Source organism: Rhodamnia argentea, chromosome 9 (assembly GCF_020921035.1).
Source record: "Rhodamnia argentea isolate NSW1041297 chromosome 9, ASM2092103v1, whole genome shotgun sequence".
NCBI classification, from domain to species: domain Eukaryota; kingdom Viridiplantae; phylum Streptophyta; class Magnoliopsida; order Myrtales; family Myrtaceae; genus Rhodamnia; species Rhodamnia argentea.
The window spans coordinates 915,797-939,149 of NC_063158.1; the positions used below are offsets into that span (position 1 = coordinate 915,797).

General features: G+C 38.0%; 1 long non-coding RNA gene across 1 annotated transcript; it reads right to left on the bottom strand.

Annotated features, from left to right (window-relative positions):
* Positions 1-1,268: 1,268 nt before the first annotated feature.
* Positions 1,269-3,254, bottom strand: LOC125316710. The gene is made up of 2 exons (XR_007199800.1): positions 2,816-3,254; positions 1,269-2,010 (listed from the first exon to the last, which is right to left on the bottom strand). It is a non-coding gene; the product is annotated as an uncharacterized LOC125316710 (long non-coding RNA).
* Between the last annotated feature and the right edge of the window lie 20,099 nt (positions 3,255-23,353).

Consider the following 23,353-nt stretch of genomic DNA (forward strand, 5'->3'; position numbering starts at 1 on the left):
CACCGTTTCAATGTAAGGCGTGCCTGTTTAAAGATTTCGGGGTGACGCTTCAAACTCGTACCTGCGCGACACATTTACCATTTATCAAGGTTCCGTCAATGAGCACCTTCAGAGATATGTCTATATGGACGGAGGAAGACAAACGGTGTTAACATGGTGCCCATGTGACTTAACTGAAATACAAACGATGTTTGTTTTTGCCAAAAATCATCTGACAGAATCTTGACAGAGGATAAATGTGTCACATTGAGTAGAATTTGAGATTTTTAATGTTACAAGAAAGAGTTTAAGGTAAATGTGCCACGATGGACATGATTTTAGGATTTTTGATGACTTTTTTCCTACTTCAAACACGAACACTAATCAGTAACTTGCTAGTAAGTACTAAACCCAAATTTTTTTCCTGTTGTTTTCTCTCTGCTGTGTTCTGAAGCAGAACTCAAAAGAAAGGCCGAGTCATATTCATTCATATGCCCACTGTTCTGGCAAATGGATACATCGTAGTCTACAATAAATCAGACAGTCGGACAGTCGGGAGAGAATTCATTGCGTAAATGCTGATGTTGACTTCACTGCAATTGTTAGTGAAAGCAAAGACAAAAAAAAAAAAAAGTAAAAAATCTAAGAAAGCCCACACAGGACGCAAGTCAGTCAGACACACCCCACCATTAAAACTGTGTCTTCACTTGGCTTCAGAAATTGATGGCAGAATCATTCACCACCTCCCACCACCACCACCACCACCACCACCACCATTTCATGCACAAACCCCAATCACGGCCGTGCCCTCTCCGTGACGACACTGTCTCTTATCTCATTCACTCCAATGACTTAAGCAGTGATCTCTTCTTCACCATCCCCATACTCTCTGCAACCAACTTAAATGGAACAAACTGAATGAAACCTCCTCGTTCAAGAAACCAAAGCCCTTTACTTCTCTTTGGCTGTGTCTTGCACGTTATGTGTATGCTTTGTTGTCTTTGGCTCATCTGCAATGGTATGACAAAAGAATCCAAATTACTAGAGACCCATGTGAGCGCTGATCTGTTTGTCTTCCTTCTCTTTTTTCGACATCGATTAAGATTAAGGTTTTTTAGGCCTAGGAAGCCAGGGAGAAGACAAAAAGATCTGCTTCTGAGTGGAGTTTCATGTTCTGAGATCCACATCCACATCTGCAATTATTCGGTGCACTGTTAACTTCCCATGTGCAGAGGTAACTACAATGTTCTTTTGTAGAAGAAGAAGAAGATGTGGCCGGAACAATTTTAAAAACTTTCTTTTTTTCCTCCTCAAGTTTCACAGGGAATACTGCACTCTTCCCTCTTGTACATGACAAGACCATAAGGTCTAGCAAAATCAGAGGTCCCATCTATCACATCTCTCTCTCTCTCTCTCTCTATCTCTGCCTTTTTTTTTGTTATACTGTGTAGAAGCAACGACCCATTACTCCCAAAGTATCAAAGATACAAAAACTTTGGTATTTAGTAATGACTTCTTTCATTAACCTCGCATGATAAGCTTTGTGACATTTCAAGATACAAAACTAGAGGCAACAAACAACACTTGCCAAGTACTAAGTGGGTTCGGTTCGGTTCTGCTTCTCGCACAAGCTTTAATGGCATCGTCGCCTGATTCTCGCGAAAAACTCTAATGAGCGCATTTTTGGTTCTCGCACACAGTTGGGTTGCTTCACCAGCACAGCTTCCATATGCACTCAGCATCTTCTCTCCTCTCCTCTGAATGATTATATTCCTTCCACTGACTTTTTCCTCAACAAAGTATTGGAGAGAAAGTGTGAAGGCCAAGCTTCTCAAAGCTAATTTCACAAGCACCGCTCATCAAACACAAGGTCGGGAACGATCATGATGTTCTTACACGACACAACCAACTGCCTGCAAGCAGCCATTTAGGCATTATGTAATGGAAGCAACCTTAAGATCTCTATCTTCCTTTTGTATTAACACCAGGTATATTATTAGTGCAACTTACAGGTTATCTTGTCCTTCAGACCTGACAAAGATTCAGCCGTTAAGAATGAAAAGAAAAACGCCAATCTGGAAGAGTTAACTTCACACACGTTAAGATGCAGAACAAGACCAGCCTTTGATGATGTTATAATTTTCTCTTCTCTCTTGCTTTTGGCACAAAACTAGCAAGGAAAGCTCATGCCAAGTGAAAGAAAGAGAAGCGACGGGACTGGACTGGTTTTGATGTATATACTTTATGGATTCGAGGGAAAAATTTGATTGCACATATGAAAGATGGGTGTTCCGGGAGAACTCATTCAAGAAGAAGAAAAAAGAAAAACCCTAAAAGTAACAGAAGCCGGCTTACAACTTAAGCAGATCAGAGAGTAGAGGAGCGAGAAAGAGACAGACGAGGAAGATTCATGAAACCCATCATGAAGAAATCCAGTGCCAATGATGAATCCACAAAGCGCCTTAGACTGACAAGAGAAAGATCATAGATTTTAGGGGAGAGAGAGAGAGAGAGAGAGAGAGGGTAGGAAGGAAGAAATCAAAATGTAATGATGAGAACTTTTATCCTTCCATCGTCAGAAGAGAGAAAAAGCAGATTGAGGGAAACATGAATCGGGTCAAAATCCATAATCATTACACCAATCTGCTCATGCACACACACACACACACACACAGAGAAGCCTTAATTTCACTACCGACAAAGCAAACTGGTGGGAAGAAGACCACAGGCTACAGCCAACATCTGAAATGAAAATTGTAACAAAAAACCACAGTTATGGAACAGGAAGACAAAAAAGTCTCAACCTTTTTCCCTTTATGTTTTTCTGGAGACTCACCTCGAGATCGATTCGTAACACAGCAAAGAAGATGGGCACGAGGGGAAGCGATAATTGGGGGGAATGAAGCCTGGTCCGAGGTCGCCAAGCTCGTGATCTGATCGATCATCTCAAATGGGTATGCGATGATACCAACCCACAACAACAACAGCAGAAAAAAAAAAAAGATGGGTCTTAATTGATTTATCAGAGATGGAAGATGGGTGATCTGAGATGGTGGCCTCGAGCCAGACAACATTCCCCTCAAAACAAGAAGGCTTCCTTTTCCGATCTCTTCCTCCTCCTCCAAACCCTGGAAATACACGAAACCCTCGGAGACAGAAGAGAGCAAGATGGGCACGAGACAGTGCTGAAGATGATGAAGATGGTGCGAGAGAAGCTAGAGAGAGAGAGAGAGAGAGAGAGAGAGAGAGAGAGAGGGGAGATGGGTATGGGGGTGAGAGAGGAAAAAGGAAGGTGGGGGGGATAAAAAGGAGACGAGAGAGAGGAGAGAGGTGAAAGAGGACAAAGAGAGCAATAAAAGTTAGCAGACCACTCTGGCCCTACCTCTCTTTCTCTCTCTCCTTTCTCTCTCTAGTTGCAGGCAGGCCAATATAGGATTCAGCTCCCAACCCTTTTCCCAATATTTTTCTTCTCAGACGGTAAAAGAAGAGGAAGAGAAGAAATTTTCCATAATCCAAGGGCAGATCATCATGACCTAATCATATTATCACCTTTCCTCCACAGCTTCATTCCCAATTTTTTTTTTCCTTTTCTTTCTGTGGTTCCATCCATTTTCACATCTACTTCTGATGATATGGCATATTGAGAGAAAAAAAAAATGTTAGCATTCACAAGATCCGTCGGAAACCAAATTAAGAGTCAGCGTGCCCGTTAAAAGCAGTTGAAATCAAACGAAACCCGCTCCATTGACGAAATACCCGTCTTGTGGACTAAAAATCAACCGGAAAAAACCGTAAGACCGAGGTGGAAACCATTTAAACCAATATCATGTCGATTGGCCTAGATTGGCGAGCGAGCTCATCTTCGAAGTGAAATCCGAAACGTACTAGATCGACGCGTGGAGAGCACGCCCTTAAGAAAACCCGGGGAAAAATAAACTAGGTGAAGGTACGCTAAAGGCGGGCTTGGACACTAGAAACCGACTCGTTCGACGGTCGCGGACGCGAGGTGTTCCGTTCGTCAAACTTGGTGTCGGCGAGAGGTCATCAATCAATCCGGGGAAACGCGTAACGAATTTTACCGTCCGTCGGCAGCGAGAAAGAAACTATGATTTCAGACGTGGATTGGATCGAAGTTCACGGTAATTAACGCGCAAATCAAAACATCACGATCCATCCATCCTGAAAAGAGGAAGAGAGACCCCAAAAAAAAAAAAAGAAAGTAAAAACAAAAGGAAATTGGATACAGGGATGAAGTGGGGATTGATGAGGCGTGTGATTGAGGGAGGGGTGACGAACCAATGAAAGTGATGAGACACCAAACGAGTAAGAACCGGCAACAAGTCAAAGGATTTGGTTGAGCTAATTCGCCGACCTCGTTATGGAAAAGAAAACATTAATAGCGGAGTTTCATATGTTTTCGTCATCGCCATTTTCTGCTCTTTCCTTCTTTTCGCATTATTCTTCTTTTAAATTATTGATCTTTTTTTTTTTGCATTATTTTTTGCAAAAAAAAAATTGATAAAAAAATATTTAAATGTTTTTCAGTGATTTTAACACGAAAAAGGGAACAATAGTTCCCCTCCCCCCTCGTTCAGTGCAAAAGATGACACCTTTTTCTACGCTCGCGGGGGATTCGAGATGACGACAGGCAGCACAGAGACACATAGTGTCCAGGCGAGGAGGAGGAGTCAGCGTTGTACTGAATTTTGGAGGTCATCCGGTGCTCTCTCGTCCACCACATTTGCCGTGCTCCTCCTCCCCCCCAAGGTTAAAAAAAAGAAGAAGAGAAATTTGATAAATAAATGAATATTTCAATTGGCGAGTATTCCGGAAGCGCTCGTGATTGGAGGGGTGGCACCTTTCTCTATTCCTTGTGAGATGATAAAGTTCAAGTCATGTCGTGAGCGAAACTTTGGGCAATGCTCGGATGAGGATGTTGCGTTCGTCGAACCTTCCCTATGTTTTCTTCCGTTCCTAATAAAGAAAAAGGAAAATGATTTTGAAAGCACTTGTTAAGCAAGTCGGGGTTGAAAGAGTTGGATAGTTTTGAATGTATTTCTTTCTGTGCCAAGTATGGTTAATGCTCTTAAAATGGGATAATTATATAAAAAAATCATAAACTTATTGTAATTGTGCCACTTCACCCTTGAACATTTTTTTTGTTTTTGGCAATCGAGTCTTAAAACTTTTGCATTTGTGTCGGTTCGGTTCAACCAATCAATTTAATCGAAAATCACTTACATGGACCCTGGTCATCTTACTTGGCGCATTTGGTGTTGACGTAAATAATTTTTCATAATATTTAAATATATTTTGAATTTTTTTAATATATTTTTTCTTTTCTTTTCCTCATCATCCATAGTAAAAAAAAAAAGAAAATAAAGGAACATAAAAAGAGAAAATAATTAAATAAAAAATTCAAAAAGATATTGAAATATCATTAGAAATTGTCCACATCGGCGTAGACCGTCTCACGTAAGATGGTCAGAGTCCATGTCATGAACTTCCGACTAAAATCTGCATTATAGACTCAATTAACAAAATGTGAAAATATTTTAAAACTCAATTGGAAAAAAAAAATTTAGGATTGAATTGATATAATTACAATAAATTTAGGATTTTCTTGGTAATCTTTCCTTTTTTTGATAAAAATAAAATGCTTGTGGTAAAATGGTTGAGGTAGTGACACACGCACATACTTTTACAAACATAAGGTATACTGTTTTTTTTCGTTCTTGTAGAAATCCAATTAAACATCAATGTTTAATGAGGATCTAAACCTATTTCGGTTTTCAAAATGAACATGTAAAGATGCCCTTTGTATGTTCAATCCCATTTTCGACTCTAGCCAATCAAAATCTCATTCTACCATTTAAGCACTTCATAATAGGAAAAGTTCATCGACGAACTAAATCTTATTCTTAGTTTACAATGACGCTGTAAAAATTCCAGTTGTTGTGAGAAAATTCCAAATTTTTATTGAAGTATGTAATCTAGTGCTAAAGTTCACAACTTTCGGTATATTTTTCCTGCTAAAAATCATGAAACATCAAACCGTTTAATCGTGGGTTTTGACATCTATCCTCGAAACTTTACCAGGCTCCACAACTTCATTGCACCTTTCGACGACATTAACAAAGCGAAAAACGTGACAGATTGATACAAAGACAAGAAAAGCTTATCACATCGCGAGAATCCGGAATCCAAAAATTTGGGTTACAAAACCAGTGGAAGAAGTCAATAACTTACAATCAATCAAGGGGCTACAAAGTATTATGAAAGTGAAATTTTCTAGACCCTTTTCATTGAATTCGTTGTTATTACATGAAAAACTTTTCTGGTCTTGTCAACGAATTGCAAAGCCTTGTAGGCCAAAAGCACACAAAAGCATTGACCCTCCATCATCTTGCACGACCATTTGCTTTGCTTTTTGGTTTTTTACCCTCCAATTATGGGAGGTCTCCAGGTTATGCTCAAATTTCGATACACCCGGCTTCAATAGGTCTAAGCCAAAGTAACTTTTGAATCTCTTTTGCTCCTTTTACTTTTGGTCTTTCAATAGTTGGGCGGTGTTATTTCCACACCCTTTTTAACTTAACACACAAATTTTACCTTTCCTTTATTTACCTTTCATCACATTAAAGGAAGTGCGTTTCTATTCTTCCTACAAAGAAAAAATGACTCGCCGATTGAAATTCAAAGAGCATTATGTTGGAAGCTCGATCCATGTTAGACATGTTTACTATTCAGATCTGAAGCATTTAGAGACTGAAAGAAAATGAACATAAAACAAGGAGCAAGTCATCGAAAAATAAATTCTGTGCATGTTCTACCAGACAACCATAGACGAAGTCGTCAATATTGGATTAAAACATATGGAAAAGGCGCGAAATGCGAATTTTTATTCCCCTTTTCCAACTGAAAGAGTAATTTGAGTTCGAAAGTGAACATGTTGTAATAAGAGAGCCAACTCCCATTTTTTTTTAAAATTAAATGCCACTCTTTTTGATAAGTTTTTCTTTTTACCTAAATAGACAACAAACTTTTGGATCTGGGGGCGAGGGCCATCGCTAGCCCTCTAAGTTCGCCACTGCAAACTCTCAATCTATGTCAATCGCGACAACTTTATTCTGGCCAGAAGGGCAACAAGGTCAAGATTAGGTAGGTAAAAATAGGTTTTATAAACTATGAAATATGATTTTACTTGAACTTTCTCCACATAAAATCTGATATTAAACAAGAGGATGAAAGGAAAATTTTTGCTATAAAAAGGTTGTGCTTTAGCTACAATAGGTGTGAAAATAACCTCGTCCTTTGTTGGGTAATCTTCACATTATCTCAACCTATTACTACACTCTCTAATATTTTTCCAAAATAGTATGCGGACTATATTATGTCCTCATGGTTTATAACTCTGGTTTCACAATTTTGAAAATTAGTTTACGCTTTAGAACTAGAGCGTTGGCTTCTACAAACCCACATTCAGAAAAAAAGACCTGCCTTTGGAATATGAATATGAGCAACTAAAAAGAAAGTGTAGACCTATGGCATTCATCATTTCGAAATGGGAAATGCTTCCATGATAGTTCGACAATCTTGTCGGTTATTTCTGATCGTAGATCCACACTCCATCACCGCATGTTTTACATAAAGCACTCATTAATTGAAAAATCGTTGGGTCAAAAAATAATGACAATACTATTAAACCATCGGAATAGTAGCTTCGTTTCGGAATCCCACCTTTAAGCAAAATTTGAGTTTCGAAACCGATAACAGTTTTGAAAGTCGCATGGGATTTTGAAGTTGACACGCCAGGCTCTGTAAGCATTCAAAAGGGTAAAAAAAATTTATTCCAAATTCATGAAGATTTGATCTAGTTTGACTCTCTTTAGGAGGGACTTTCACCTTATCTTTCTGTTCCCTTTCCATTTCCCAGACACATTCGAGGGCATCATCTTCTCACCACAATTAACCTAATTCTTGCGTGAACCGCCTTTTTTAGCATATTTGTTCTAACCTACTTTGGCACCTTCATATCTTAGTGACTTTAGGTATTCACATACATCTTAGTGTCACAACCTTTTCACTTGGCATGTCCGAAAATCTGCACATATCAAATCTTTACGAACGTTGCAAAAACGTCCTCTTGTCGATTTCGCATTGTTTCAGACAAAGGCAACATTAAATTATTTAATATCAAAAGACCTACCAGTGTGCTTTTTTGATTCTTGCAAGACTCGCCTTGTTCCTATCTGTTGGCGATAAGAAAATAATTGCTAGCCTTTTCTTGTTCAATGGGGAAAGAAATTGTTGGACATTAACACGAAGGCAGCATCCAATAATCTGATATAAAATGTGTTCTTTTCCTTCTTGCAAGACTTGCCCTTGTTCCTTTCGGTTGGAGACAAAGAACATAATTGCAGGCTTTTCTTGTTCATTGGGAAAATAATCACTCAACCTTAACCACAGGCAACCTTAAATAATCTGATATCGAACACCGACAGTCGTGTGTTTTTTCCCATTCTTGCAAGATTCGCCTTGTTCTTTTCTGTTCGAGACAAGAAAATAATTGCAAGCTTTTCTTGCCAAATGGGAAAATAATGATTCAACGTTAGCTCTCTCTCTCTCTCTCTCTCTCTCTCCCCTCGATGACCCAAAGATAATGCGAGAGTGGTTGAAAAGGAAGAAAGGCGGAGACCCTTTTGAGCTTGCTTTAACTCCACCCGAGTCATCTTTAAATATTATAAAGGAGAAGATTCTCCTAGGAGCCAAAAAACAACGTAGAAAACGGAACCACCAGATCTTACGTGGGTGACTTTTTCTTGTTGTTAACATATAGAAACTTCAATCACAAGCGTATAATAATATCACGACACCCACAAGTATTTACTACGTTGCCCTATATATTAGTCTCTGGGAACAGCATCTCTGAGCAAATGTTGGAATGTGTTCCATATTGTTTTGACTTAATCAGTTCGAGATAACCAAATAGTTATTCAAATTTATAAAGAACTCTAATTAGATTGTCATTTCAAGGTTAATTTTCTTGGTTCACTATGATTTTGTTTCTATCTAGTGCTCGGTTTTCGAAGACAAGAGTCCTCTGAATATGTAAGATCTCCCTGTAAATCGATTGCTATTTTGAAATTGTGTCCCTCTTCCAATATTTCTCTGTCATATGCTACATTTATGTTGCCACCGTTCCTACTTGATGATCCCTACCATGGTCATGTTTTCTTGGAAGGAATAGCCAACCATGATGCTGTAGTTTAGTTATGTTTGTAATGCTAGCAGGACCCTTTTAAATTTATCATAAATAGCCTTTTCCTTTCAAAGTTCGGGAAACTTTAATCAAGTGCCACGGGATATATAATTGTTAAGAAAGGAACTAAGGAAACATCGCATTTATTACCAACGTATTGACTTGCCTCAAGTTTTGTGTAATCAGTGTTTTGGAAATTGAATGAATCTTGCTAACAGTGCTTTCGAGGCACTCAGTAAACATGCTTAACGAAGAAATATTCAATTTTGAGAACTATTATTGGTGCATATCGTGAGGACAGTCAATGTACCGGAAATTGCAACATATCCTTATTTAGATGCTTAACAAGTGTCCGGAATAGCTTTTGATAAGAGAACCATTACCACCACGGTGGTTGATCAAGTTGCATAGGACTTACTCTAATGTGTTTTGGAGCCTTCATGGTCACAAGTTCGAATCTCTCAGTCACCTCTCAATTTAAAGAAATCCCAATCTATCCGCCACGTTGATTTGACTTGTACACTAGGTGACTGGGCAATTTAGGATTCTTATCGGAGCTGTTACGAGGGTTATTCGGCCCTTAACTTAATAAGGGCAAGGATTACGATCAACGGTGAGGGTAGCACGGCCCTCGCTTGCATCTGAAGAGGGCGATATATCCTTCTTGACAGTGGAAATTGGGATAGACGACCCTTGATAGGGGCAGGGAACTCCAAGATGCTCATGAAACTTAGGATTTCCATTTGTCATCGGAGGATTCGAACATGAGGTGGGGGCTCTGACCTTGCTTCATGGTATGTAATGCTAGGCCCATAACAAGGAATGGGGCTAGAATGTTACAATGTGGAGGTCCATTGAATGGTTTCAGCACAAAAGCCCACAAACAAGGAATAGGGCTAGAATGTTATTGCCCAGGGCTTGTTTGTCGGGGAAATATATGTACTTGGTAATTACTCACCAAAACAAATAATATAATACTTGGATCACACCCCCAAACCGACCTATTTATCCATAACAACTAATTTCGCATTCGGCTTGTGAACGACGTCAGATGTCCGGTCTCTCAGAGCACCCGATTAATCTCGTCGAGTCATGCGAGTCCTCTCATCTCACTACCACAAGATAATTATCAAGGTATGATCATCGAGCCAATTGACTCGATTAATCCATTGGAGATATAATTTTTGACCAACACACAACGAATCACCATGTGTTTCATCTGTAACTGAGATGCGAAGAAAGATCGATGACATCTCCCTTGGCCATACCCATCAGCCATTAGTTTCTGTTTTGTGCAAGCTTCACAGCCAGCTATATTAGGTGTGTCTGTACATGCCCTCCTTAGGATTCTCTGGTGATTTTCCATGTTGTCTCCATATAGAGACCGTGGCGTGAATGCAAAGTGTTGTGCATTGCATCCCAACAAAATCCGTCCCTTATTCGATCCGCACAGAACTTGTCTAATTCTTTACCCTGAAAATTTTAACAACTGACCATGTAAGTTATTTAGGCGACTCCGACTCGCAGCAAAATTCTAAGTGGCGTTATTATAACTTCTAATCGATACTTCAAAGAATAAATAGGCCAAGCGTGACAAATAGGAAGGAAGTTCGGACAAAACGGAATCCTGTATTCAACTGTACCATGGCTGGCTCAACCAAAGCCAAGGGCAATGCGGGGCGCTTCTCGAGCGACTATCACTCTGTGGTCTCCTTATTTCTTTAACACCACACCCTCACCCAACCAGCGGCGTCCCCTATTATAGTTGGCTCTGTCTCTCCTCCCTCCCTATCGTTTCTTGGGCATCATATATATATATATATATATATATATATATATATATATATATATATATATATATATATATATATATATATATTTTTTTTCTCTCTCTCTCTCTCTCCTCATCAAGTGACTCACCGTTATTGCTTGATTTGCTCAGGGAGGTCCATCACAGATCGACCTAAATGTGAGATTTTGCACTTTATCATGTGGAAATCACATATATTGAAAAAATAACTTCAATTTGAGCCAAAAAGAAAACTTTCCTAGTTTGAATAGGTTTCTTAGTTGGAGTTGATTTTCTCAGTTTGAATAAATTTCCTATTTTGGATGTAATTATTTTCTATATAAAAAATGGGTCATTTTTGTGAAGAATATCAAAGAGGCGACTTCTTCATGAATTACACTTTGAAGTAATTTGATAGCATTGAAGCCAATAAATCTTATTGGAAGATTTTGTGATAGGGGTGACCGGTTTCGGGATGGGTAGGTTTTAGACGTGGAACCTACCATGTTATAACCGGTTCTTAATTTTTGAAACCTGGAACCTACCTTGTTTTTCTAGAACTGGTTCTAGAACCTACCATTTTTTTATCCGGTTTCAAGGTCTATTTGAGAACCTGTACTTTTTTTTCCTTTTTTGACTTCATTTTTTATAGCAAAATAATATGAGCAACAAAACGGCTCAAAGTAAAAGAGGATGAACATCAATCCCTATATGCCAAACACGTGGTCACGTACAACTATAAACGATGGAAAAGTTCAAATATGTAGCCACATACAATTATAAACAATAAAATGTTCAACTATATAACACAAAACATAAATTATAAAACTCCGTTCACGATTCATCAAAATGAATTTTTAAATTCCATTCATCCATAAAAATTTTCGCTTCAAAGAATAGAGAGAAGAGAGAGAGGTGATAAAGAATGGAGAAGAAACAAATGGAGGCGAAGAAGAGTTAGACTCAACTTATAGAAATTATATCTTTTTTTTTTTATTCTAACTAAGAATAGGTTCCAAAACCAATCCGATTCTCGGGTGGGTCTTCACTTGGAATAAAGAACTTGGAACCGAGAACCGAACATGTTCATCCGGTTCCAAAACTTTGGAACTAAGAATCGAACCTGTTTACGTTGGAACCTGGAATTGGATCGATTTTTCAGGCTATCCGGTTCGGTTCCCGGTTCTACCCGGTTTGGTTGCACGCCCCTATTTTGTGAATACTTTTATGAGATTGAGAGATTGCTTCGTGATAAATTGTGAGGGCTAAACATTGTGTGAGTTATTCGGTGTACTTGAAATTAGAAAACATTGAGAATGTTTGAGTACTCAAGCATGGATGTGATCTTCGTTGTTTTGTTTGATCTATAATGAAATCCTTTAGTACTCTCCCAATAGATATAGGTCACTTTGAATGGATCACGTAAATCTAGTACTTGACAAATTTCCTTGCTCTATTTATTTAAGTAGTTGACCATTTGTTTCCGCAACAATTGGTATCAAAGCTAGGCTTGGTTGAGTTAAAGTGAATCAATGGTGATAGGAGGAGGAAAAGTGAAAATCTACTGATTTGGTGGTCAAATTTTGATTTTTGGTAGACGCGGATTGAGAATTATATATACCAAAGGAATCAGTATATACCCCTATATGGGAATAAGCCAGAGTCAATGAAGCAAGATGATTGGAAATTACTAGATAGATAAGGGTTGTTTGTTATTCGGTAAATGTTCGTTCGTTATGTCCCTTTTAACATCGTGAAAGAGAAGACCATTGTTGGCTTGATGAAGGCCTTGTTGAACATATATGAGGAGTCTCTGCAATCAACAAAGTCTACTTGATGCGATGTCTGTTTAAGTTAAGGATGGACGAAGGTGTGTCAGTAGGCGATCACATTGATGAATTCAATGTGATCTTTAGTCGATTGAATTTAGTTTAGGTTAACTTCGAAGATGAGGATTTGATCATATTTTTCTCATTTCTTGATAGTTGGATTACTACCAGTATCGTTTGTTACTAATTCTTTTGGGTCAACAAGTTTGACTTTTGATGGGGTTCACGATTTGATTTTTAAATGACGATATTCGTAATAAAGAATTTGGTAAACATGTACCCGCAACTTTAGTAGTTGAAATAGAGAAAGAACTAGCGAACATGAACAGACTTAGTCCGCCTAGGATTGGTTGTATTGTCTGTTGTAGTTGTGGCAATGGGCATCTTAGAAGGGATCATTTTAAGCTGAAACACGAGAAGCGTAAATAGATTAGAGTTGAGTCCGCATATAATATTGCGGCTGTAGCTTTAGATAGTGATGATTATGTCTTCTATCATTGAATATTTGTCTTTTGACAAATGGATTATGGATTCTAGTACTAAAAAGTTTGGGAACAACACTGAGTGCAATGTTGGTGTGACATCCGAATTTTGTTCTTAGTTTATAATATTTAAGATATTAAGTTAGCAAGAGTTATAGAGGAATAAAATTAGTTTAGTAAATGTCAATGGGGATCGACACGCTCCTTGTATTGAATAATATTCAATTGTTAAAATTCTACTGAGTTTGGATTTCTCTAGTATTCTATACTTTTTGTTAATAATTTTAGTGGTTTCAAAATGATTTTATGAATTATTGGCATTTCAAACGGACATCGATTTCCTTGTTTATTTACCGGAAATGTAAAGTATCTACTCAAAATAACATCATATTTCAAACTTTTACCCTAAATCATGACATTTGTCACCTCCCTAGTTTAACAAATGGCTTAGTTTCCACCTAGTTAATTGCCACATGCCCTTAATAGAATCTTTTGATGATATCATGTATGATGTAAACTTTTTAACCCTAGTTACTTTATATCTACTATTAACCCTAGTTAAAAGAAATGATTAATTTTAACTCAAGATAATTAATGTGACTTGAATTCACTCTTCAATGTAGAATAATTGTAGAAGACAAGAAATAAATGTGCTTTTTCTCTTCCTGATTTCCTACGTGAGCTACCTTCCTCATCCACAAACTCAAAATTTTCTACTTCAAAGCTCCTTCAAGATAAGTTCAAAACCCTCACTTTTAATGTAGTAGCTCAAAAGGTATATTCATGAATTTTTTTTTTCCATGTTATCTTTGTTGTTTCCTAAAGAATAAGAGTTGTTAATTTTAGTACTTGTTTGATTTCAAGGTGATTAAGGGCTTGCTTTGTTGAAAATTAACTCAAAGGTAAGTGAAAACCCCGAGAACTAAGCTAGAATGATCTATTTGATACTCTTTAACTTAGTTGATTGGTTGTTTTTTTATTAGGTTAGATTTTATTCTATGTGTGATTTAGTTTCAATATTTTTATGTTAATTTCTTGTGATTGTTAGACTTGAATTTAAAATCTTTCTACTTGCCTTGGATGTATTTGTGAGATTACTAAATGGTTTTGTTACATCTTGAATGGGAAATGTATGAGTATGGTGAAACTAGGCAAAATAACGATGTTTTGGTTAATTTTGGAAAATTTCAGGGGTAATTCTGAAATTCACAGAGGTGAGAGTGTTGTTAACATGATAATTTAATGAGTTTTAGTGTTAATTATTGGGTTATTAAATAATATTAACTAGAGAAAACAAAACCGGTAAAAAAAAAGAGAGTTTAGAAGCTTTAAGGGCAAATTTGTAACTTCACTTAGATGGGGGACGAATATGCAAATACTAAAAGTTCTAGGGACTGTTCATAATTTAAACAAACTTATTACGATGGGTGGTTAAGTTAATTTTTAGAGATAATTGCTTAATTTAAGCAATGTCTCCAACTATGCGAATTGGAATAAATTAAAGCAATTAATTTAAAGTGGTATGTCTTGGTAATTTTGTAAAATATGTGGTGCATCTAGAGTGTAAATAATATGTTAATAGGTCTTAGATTACAAAAGAATAGCCTTTGGTAACTAATTCATTTTATATGCCTTGATTGCATGAAAATCAAACTATATTGGCAATAATACAAAATGAGACATTTTATTAGGAAAATAATCTAATTCTAAAATTTTGGAATTATAGATGATGATTCTCTATATTTGTGGTAAAAGTGAGCTTAATCAAGGGAATTTTAAAAAATAAAATAAAGCATATATGAATTATTTAAATTGTGGAGTAGTAGTACGTAATTTCTAAATACGTATCCAAAATTAAAGACTTCGTAAAAATTTGTTACCAAATAATATGAGCTTAAAAAAGAAGAAGAAGGATTATATGATTTGTACATAACTTATCGATTGCCATGTTATATACAGGAAATGCTAAGAGATTAGTGCCATTTCATTTGTAATTATTGTTATTGAAATATGTGTGACATATATTGTGTTGTAATAAATTGTTGTTACATTGTCATATGATAAATACCTTTGCTACGGCCTATTCACCACCAAGCGAATTCCCTTGTATGAGTATGTGTATGAGACTGCGGAGTTAGCCGGATGTTCTATCGTATGCTATGGTTCTCTACAAGGTTGAGATGACATGAAATTTTATGATGACATGGCTTGTATAGTCATGATATGACATGATTCGTGTAGCCATGGTATGATGTTAAGAAATGGTCATCATCACGCATATGTACAATGGTGTATTCATCCTCCTTGATGTAGAGGACACATGTGATGAATAGGCAAAATGGCGTGGTAATTGAGTATTTGTGGTTCCATTCCCCATGAGTTAGTGTTGACAATGCCTCATTAGTCAAAATGTCTCATGGATCGAGATTGTCCTAGCCATTGATGAACATGAACTCATTTGTACAGATGGGTGTGATATTATGTGATAGTTTTAATAAATAAGACGTTATCCCGTTTACACTTGAATGATTGATCTTATGTAGGATTGTTGATCTTTCAATGATATGTCATGATACGAAATATTACTCATGCACTCATCATTATTTGTTATGTTCTGAGCTCATGTTGTTGTTGTTGTTGTGGGTTGAGTAGTAAGATGATAATCTACTTTAGAATTACGGATTTCATTTAATGGGCCTCAGCTCATTCCTTTATTTTTCAAACATGTAGGATGGATGTCCCTCGACTACCATTGTTTGGAATTGTTGTGCATGTTAAGTATATTATGATGACGTAATTGTTCCCGAGTCAGCTATAATATATACGAGGTGTACCTCCATAATATGGGTCAATGTTGGACTGGCCGAATGGATTCCTCTTTTGTATGTTGTATGGTATCAAAACATCGAGGGTGGGTTAGTTGGAGCAATTAGAGACTTTGATGTCCTCCTGGTTTTGATGGTAATGATGTGTCGATGGGCGAAGTTATCGACCCTTAGCTGATAGTTCGATGCTTGTTCATATAGGCTTTTGGATGAAGAATTGTAATATTGGAGATAGATAACCCCGACCCTTCCTTGGACTATTGTGTTTTATATTTTGCATGTATGATGTATTAAAGTTGTAATATTGATGTACTACAATTGTGATACTGATGTTTAATATAAAAGATGAAGCATATGTATGTTATTAAATTAGTTGATCGCACGTAATTTGCACCTCCGTATGCTCATAATAATTGACTAGTAAAAAGAAAAAAATCACGTGTTGCGCGTGACATTTTGGGGCATCATGACCTATTTGGTATCATAGCAGGTTTACCCATGGAGTAATAAGGTGCACTTAGTTGTTGGAATAGTTGAGTGGATCGCGCGAGCGTAATATACTAAGTGCATGTGTTTGCTGTTGATTTCTTGTGAGGTATAAGTAACATTTGTTTATAATTAGCTAGCCACTAAGTTAAGTGATATGTACAGGCCTTATAAGACAAGATGAACTCTAGTGGAAATTTGGGGATGGATCCTCTAGTGGAAGAAATTCTTTTGGCACTTGCAAATGTTGGAAGTTTGATGGAAAAACAAGCACTATAACAAGCTTCCTCTGGTATGGGAAATAGCGAGCCTTATTTGCAAGGATTAATTGAACAATTCTTGAAACCGAAACCACCAAGATTTGTTGGAGTAAGAAATCCTGAAGAGGCAAAATTGTGGGTTGACAGCATGAAGAAGATATTTGCATTACTAGATTGCAATGATATTGATAAGGTAGCGTTAGCTAGGGGTGTGCAAACCGGACCGGACCGGCCTGGACCAACCCGGGACCGGCCCGGACCGGCCGGGTTGGTCCGGTCCTTAAGGTGGATGGTCCAGCCCCCGGTCCCAATAAATGGGGCCGGTGTCCGGGCGGTCCAATCCTCGGGTTTCTTGCATTGGGACCGGACCGGCCCGGCCCGGACCGGACCGCCAATAATATATAATTATTTATATATAAATATATACAATTGCAAAAAAAAAAAAAAAATTGAAAACAAAACAGAACAATAAAAGTCCATTGTCCATTTTTTTCCCAACCTTGCACGGTCGCACTCTCTTCCTCAAGACTCTCTTTTTAGTCTTATTTTCCATCTTGTTTTTGGTCATCTTTTCTCCCCTAGCTTTTTTTGAGTGCAGTTGGTGATGTTTTTATCATGTAATGGCTGGATTTGGTATTGAATTCGAACATTTTGGTCAAGTTCGTCGATCATAAAAGTCATAGCGAGTCGCTATGTTTTTACCATGGCATAATTTATTAAGTTGACTAGATTTTCAATAGTTAGCGGTCCCCATCGGGCGGGACCGAGACCGGACCGGGACCGGCCCGGACCAGGACCGGCGGTCCCGGTCCGGTCCTTGGTCCCAAAAATATGGGGACCGGGACTACGGTCCGATCCCCGGTTCCATGCTGGGACCGGACCGGCCCGAACCATGCACACCCCTAGCCTTAGCAGAGTGTCAACTCTAAGGAAATGCCGGACACTAGTGGAAGGCATCCAGAGAAATGGAGTTCCCATTTGGTACTATTGTAACTTGGAGTGGCTTTATCAAGGCATTTTTCGTAAAGTACTTTTTAGATTGTGCTCAAGATAAGAAAATGATGGAGTTTATGCGGTTGAAGCACAATGATCTAATCGTAGATCAATATGAGCAAAGTTTGCGGAGTTGTCAAGGCTCGCCCCTAGGTTGGTTGAGGATAAGGAGGACAAAGCTAAGAGATTTCGAGACAGTTTGAGGTCAAATATCCAGAGCAAGTTAGTGCCTTTGAATCTCAAGGATTATAATGATCTTTACCGGTGCGCTCAACTCGTAGAGAGAGATTTGGCAGAGTCAGCAGCGACATCAACTTTCCAAGCACGACCTAATCATCGGGTCTTTCGAGCTAATTATCGCCGTGACAAGAGGCCCATGCTAGTTGGAAAACGATCATTTGTTCCAAATAAGATAAATATTGCTAGAGGATGCATCATTAAAATATCGTGTGTTGAAATTGTGGGAAGCAACATGGAAGTACTCCATGTCTAGCTCGGACAAGGGGTTGCTTTGGACGTGGACAACAAGGTTATATGATAAGGGAGTGTCCTTTAGTGATGCAGCAGCAACGTGGTATGCTTGTACAACAGTTGCTACAAATTAAAGCCCTGCAGCAGAGAAATGTTCAAAGGCCACCAGCTCAAGGCCGGGTTTATGCAATCACGCAAGAAGAAGCCGAGGCTTCCAAGATGGTTATATCAAATATCATTTCTATGTGTGACAATAATGCTTATGCATTGTTTGATACTTGTGCCACGCATTCATCCAAATTTGCACGGTTCGCGCGATTGATTGGAGTAAAACCTAGGCCACTTGAAATATTCCTTAGTGTTTCTACATCATTAAGAGATGTGATTATGTCCACACTGGTATGTAAAGGTTGTAAAGTCATCGTAGGAGGATGGGATCATGTGGCAGATTTGATTGTGTTGACAATGTATGACTTTGATGTTATATTGGGAATGGATTATCTTCGTGAGCAATGAGCCAATGTGGATTGTTATCGGAAGATAATTCAATTCAATCCACCTAATCGATCTAGTTTTGAACTCTTTGGAAATGGTGTAAATCCTTCAATGCCACTCGTCTCTACACTTGAGGCACATGGTCTTCTCAGCAACGGTTGCCAAGGATATTTGGCATTTGTGACAGATTAGTCAAGGGAAGGAGTAAAGCTCGAAGAGATCCCCGTAGTTCGAGAATTTCCCGATGTCTTTCCGGAGGAACAACCAGTGTTACTACCGAAACGCGAAGTTGAGTTCGTCTTTGAATTAGCTCCTAGAACGGAACCTATTTCCAAGCTCCCTACCGGATGGCTTTAACTGAGTTGAAAGAGTTAAAGGTGGAACTACAGGAATTACTAGACAATGGTTTTATTCGACCCAGTGCATCACCTTGGGGTGTGCTAGTGTTGTTTGTGAAGAAGAAAGATGGGTCAATGCACCTTTGCATTCATTATTGGAAATTAAATCAAGTCATGATTAATAATAAGAACCCGTTAGCTAGAATTGATGATTTATTTGATCAACTTCAAGGGACGTTGATATTTTCGAAGATCGATTTAAGATCGGGATATCATCAATTGCGGATAAAAAAGGAGGACATTCGTAAGGCTGCTTTTCAAACTCGATACGGTCACTGTGAATTCCTAGTCATGCCTTTTGTTTTGACTAATGCGCCAGCAGTGTTTATGAATTTGATGAATATGGTATTTAAGCCATTTTTGGATCAATTTGTGATAGTATTCATTGATGATATATTGGCATATTCAAAGGGCCATGTTAATCATGAGCAACATTTAAGGCTTGTACTCCAAACGCTTCGTGCGAACAAATTGTATATTAAGTTTGGCAAGTGCGAGTTCTAGTTGGATTGTGTGATACTTTTAGGCCATGTGGTTTCAGGTGAAGGGATATCTGTTGACCCCGCAAAAGTTGAGTTTGTGATTAATTAGCCAAGACCGATGACAGTGACAGAAATTCAAAGTTTCTTGGGTCTAGCTAGGTATTATTGGAGATTTGTAGAAGGATTTTCTCATCTTGATGCTCCATTGACTCAATTAACGAGGAAGGATGTGAAGTTCGAGTAGTCGGATAAATACGAGAAAATTTTTCAATAACTTAAAAGAAGATTGACTACGGTTCCTATTTTGATGATACCATCGAGATTTGAAGATTTTGTAATGTATAGTGGCGCGCCTCATAAGGGACTCGATTGTGTTTTAATGCAACCCGAAAGGGTAGTAGCTTATGCATCAAAATAGCTGAAACGGTATGACCTAAATTATCCAACTCATGATTTAGAACTCGCCGCAATTGTTTTGGCATTAAAAACATAGACTCACTACTTGTATGGTGAACAGTTTGAAATTTACATAGACTATAAGAGCTTGAAGTACTTGTTCTCTAAAAAAGAATTGAATATGAGGTAAAGGCGTTGGATGGAATTATTGAAAAATTATGATTGTGAGATTTTGTATCATCTAGGGAAGACAAATGCAGTTGCCGATGCTCTCAATCGGAAATCCACACAGGTAGTTGCATATATGATGGTCAAGAAATGGACCTTACTAGAAGAGGCTCGCAATTCTAAGTTCGGGTTTGATATGAGTAGTCTTTGGGGAAAATACACTAGAAGTGCCATAACTTTTGTACGGCGTTCACTTGAATGCCATAACTTTCAAAACGTTCACTTAAGTGCCATAACTTTTTTTGAATCGTTCACTTGAGTGTTACGTCAGAGCAAAATCGTTCACTTGAGTGTTACAAGAACTTTTCCGGTGTGCCACGTCGGCTTTCCGGCATGCCATGTCAGCTTTCCGGCATCTACAAGAACTTTTTTGACGTGCTACGGTAACTTTTCGGCTGCCACGTCGGCTTTTCCGATCGCCACATCAACATGGCACTTAAGTGAACGATTTTTAAAAGTTATAACACTTAAGTGAACGTTTTGAAAGTTATGGCACTCAAGTGAACGGCGTACAAAAGTTATGGCACTTCTAGTATACTTTTCCCGTAGTCTTTCAAGTGTGTTAGCTACTCTTTGAATTGAGCCAGAAATAGGGGAAAGAATCAAGACCTTACAACAAACGGACCCTGAAATTTCAAAAATTCGAGGAGAGTCTCTAGAAGAAAAATGCAAGATTTTCAGGTGTTAGATGATGAAGTTTTAAGATTTCATGGAAGTCTTTGTGTGCCCAATGACATCAATTTAAGGAACGAAATTTTATCAGAAACTCACCGAAGTAATTACAATGTGCATCCGGGAAACACAAAGATGTATCGGAACCTTCACCAGCATTATTGGTGGAATGGTATGAAGGTTGATATCGCCAAACATGTCTCCAAACTTTTGATGTGTCAACGGGTAAAAGCATAACATCGTAAGCCTGGTGGAATGTTGAAACCTTTAGAAATACCATAATGAAAACGGGAGCACATAACGTTTGGGTGATAGTGGATCTTTTGACTAAATCCGCTCATTTTCTAGCGATGCGAGTAGATTGCACATTGAAAAAGTATGCAGAATTATACGTTCAACAAATAGTCCGATTGCATGGAGTCCCCGTGACTATCACATCCGATCGACACCCAAGATTCAATGCAAACTTTTGGCGGAGTCTTCAAATTACATTAGGGACTAAACTTCAGCATAGTAATGCTATTCACACCCAGATGGATGGTCAATCAAATAGAACCATACAGACGTTGGAGGACATGTTACGAGCATGTGTGATCGACTTTAAAGGTAGCTGGAATGAGCACTTGTATTGGGTGGAGTTTGCTTACAATAATAGTTTTCAGCAAAGTATTAGCATGGCTCCCTTTGAGGCATTATATGGTAGAGCTTGTAGAACTCTTATTTGCTGAAATGAAGTTAGAGAAAGGAAACTTACATGATCAGAGTTAGTATGAATCACTTTAGATGTAGTAAAAATAACTCGAGATAAACCGCACAAAGTCGATAGAAGAGTTATGTAGATCAACATCGAAGGCCGTTGGAGTTTAACGTTGGTGATCATGTATTCCTTAAAGTTTCACCGATGAAAGGTGTATCGCAATTTGGAAAGAAAGGCAAGTTGAGTCCGAGATTTATTGGACCTTTTGAAATTCTCGAGAAAATTGGAGACTTGACTTATCAATTAGCATTACTGCCAAGACTTTCCAATGTCCATAATGTTTTTTACGTGTCCATGTTGAGGAAGTATGAACCGGATCTTATGCATGTACTGAATTTTGAGACAATCGAGGTAGACGATAGAGTAACTTATGTGGAGAAGCCAATGCAAATTTTGGATCGGAGGGAACAAGTCCTTAGAAATAACTATTCCTTTGGTGAAAGTCTTGTGGCGGTATCACGGCCTAGAAGAAGCGACATGGGAAAGTAAAGATGAGATGAGACACAAGTATCCACATTTGTTTGACCATTCGGGTAAATCCTAATTTCGAAAACGAATTTTTTTAAGGAGCGACGAGTTGTAACATCCGAATTTTATTTGTAGTTTATAATATTTAAGATATTAAGTTAGCAAAAGTTATGGAGGAATAAAATTAGTTTAGTAAGTATCAATAGGGATCGATTCTCTCCTTGTATCGAATGATATTCAATTGTTAAAATTTTACTGAGTTTCAATGTCTCTAGTAGTCTATACCTTTTATTAATAATTTTAGTGGTTTCAAAATGATTTTTCTAAATTATTGACATTTCAAACGGATACTGATTTTCCTGTTTATTTATTGCAATGCAAAACATCTACTCAAAATAACCTCATATCTCAATCTTTTACCCTAAATCATGACATTTGGCACCTCCATAGTTTAACAAATATCTTAGTTTCCACCTAGTTAATTGCCACATATCCTTAATGGAATCTTTTGATGATATCATGCATAACATTGTTGAGGTTTGCGTTATCACCTGGAAGGGATGGATAGTTGATTTTAGGGATTTTTAAAAAAAAAATTAATGCGGAATGTAAATGAAAGTGCTCAACTTCGTTCAAATGATGATAGTTAGTTCGTATGACGATATTCTGAGATGTAGCACTTTTCACAATTAAACAATAACAGTAAGCAATTAGAGAGAGTCGGAGTAAGAGAATGTGCACACATGATTTATAGTGGTTCAGCATTATTCAAGCATGTCCACTTCTTCATGCTGGCAGCCGATCGGCCGGATTCCACTAGTGAATAGCTCAGAGGTTGTAATGTGGTGAGTAGACTTCTTATCTAACATTCTTACACTCGTATGTTCTTCTCTAAGTATTACGATGTAGGATCAAAGGTACGTGAAGGATGTGAAGCTCTCTTGGTCTCGGAATTTTGAACTCTTTTCCCTCGCTCGCTTGTTCTTTAGCTTTGAAGTGTCCTTTTATACTCCTTCATCTCCAACCGACCGTTGCAAGATCTCAAGAGAATTGCTCTCCAAAACTTTCCTGTTTGGACGAA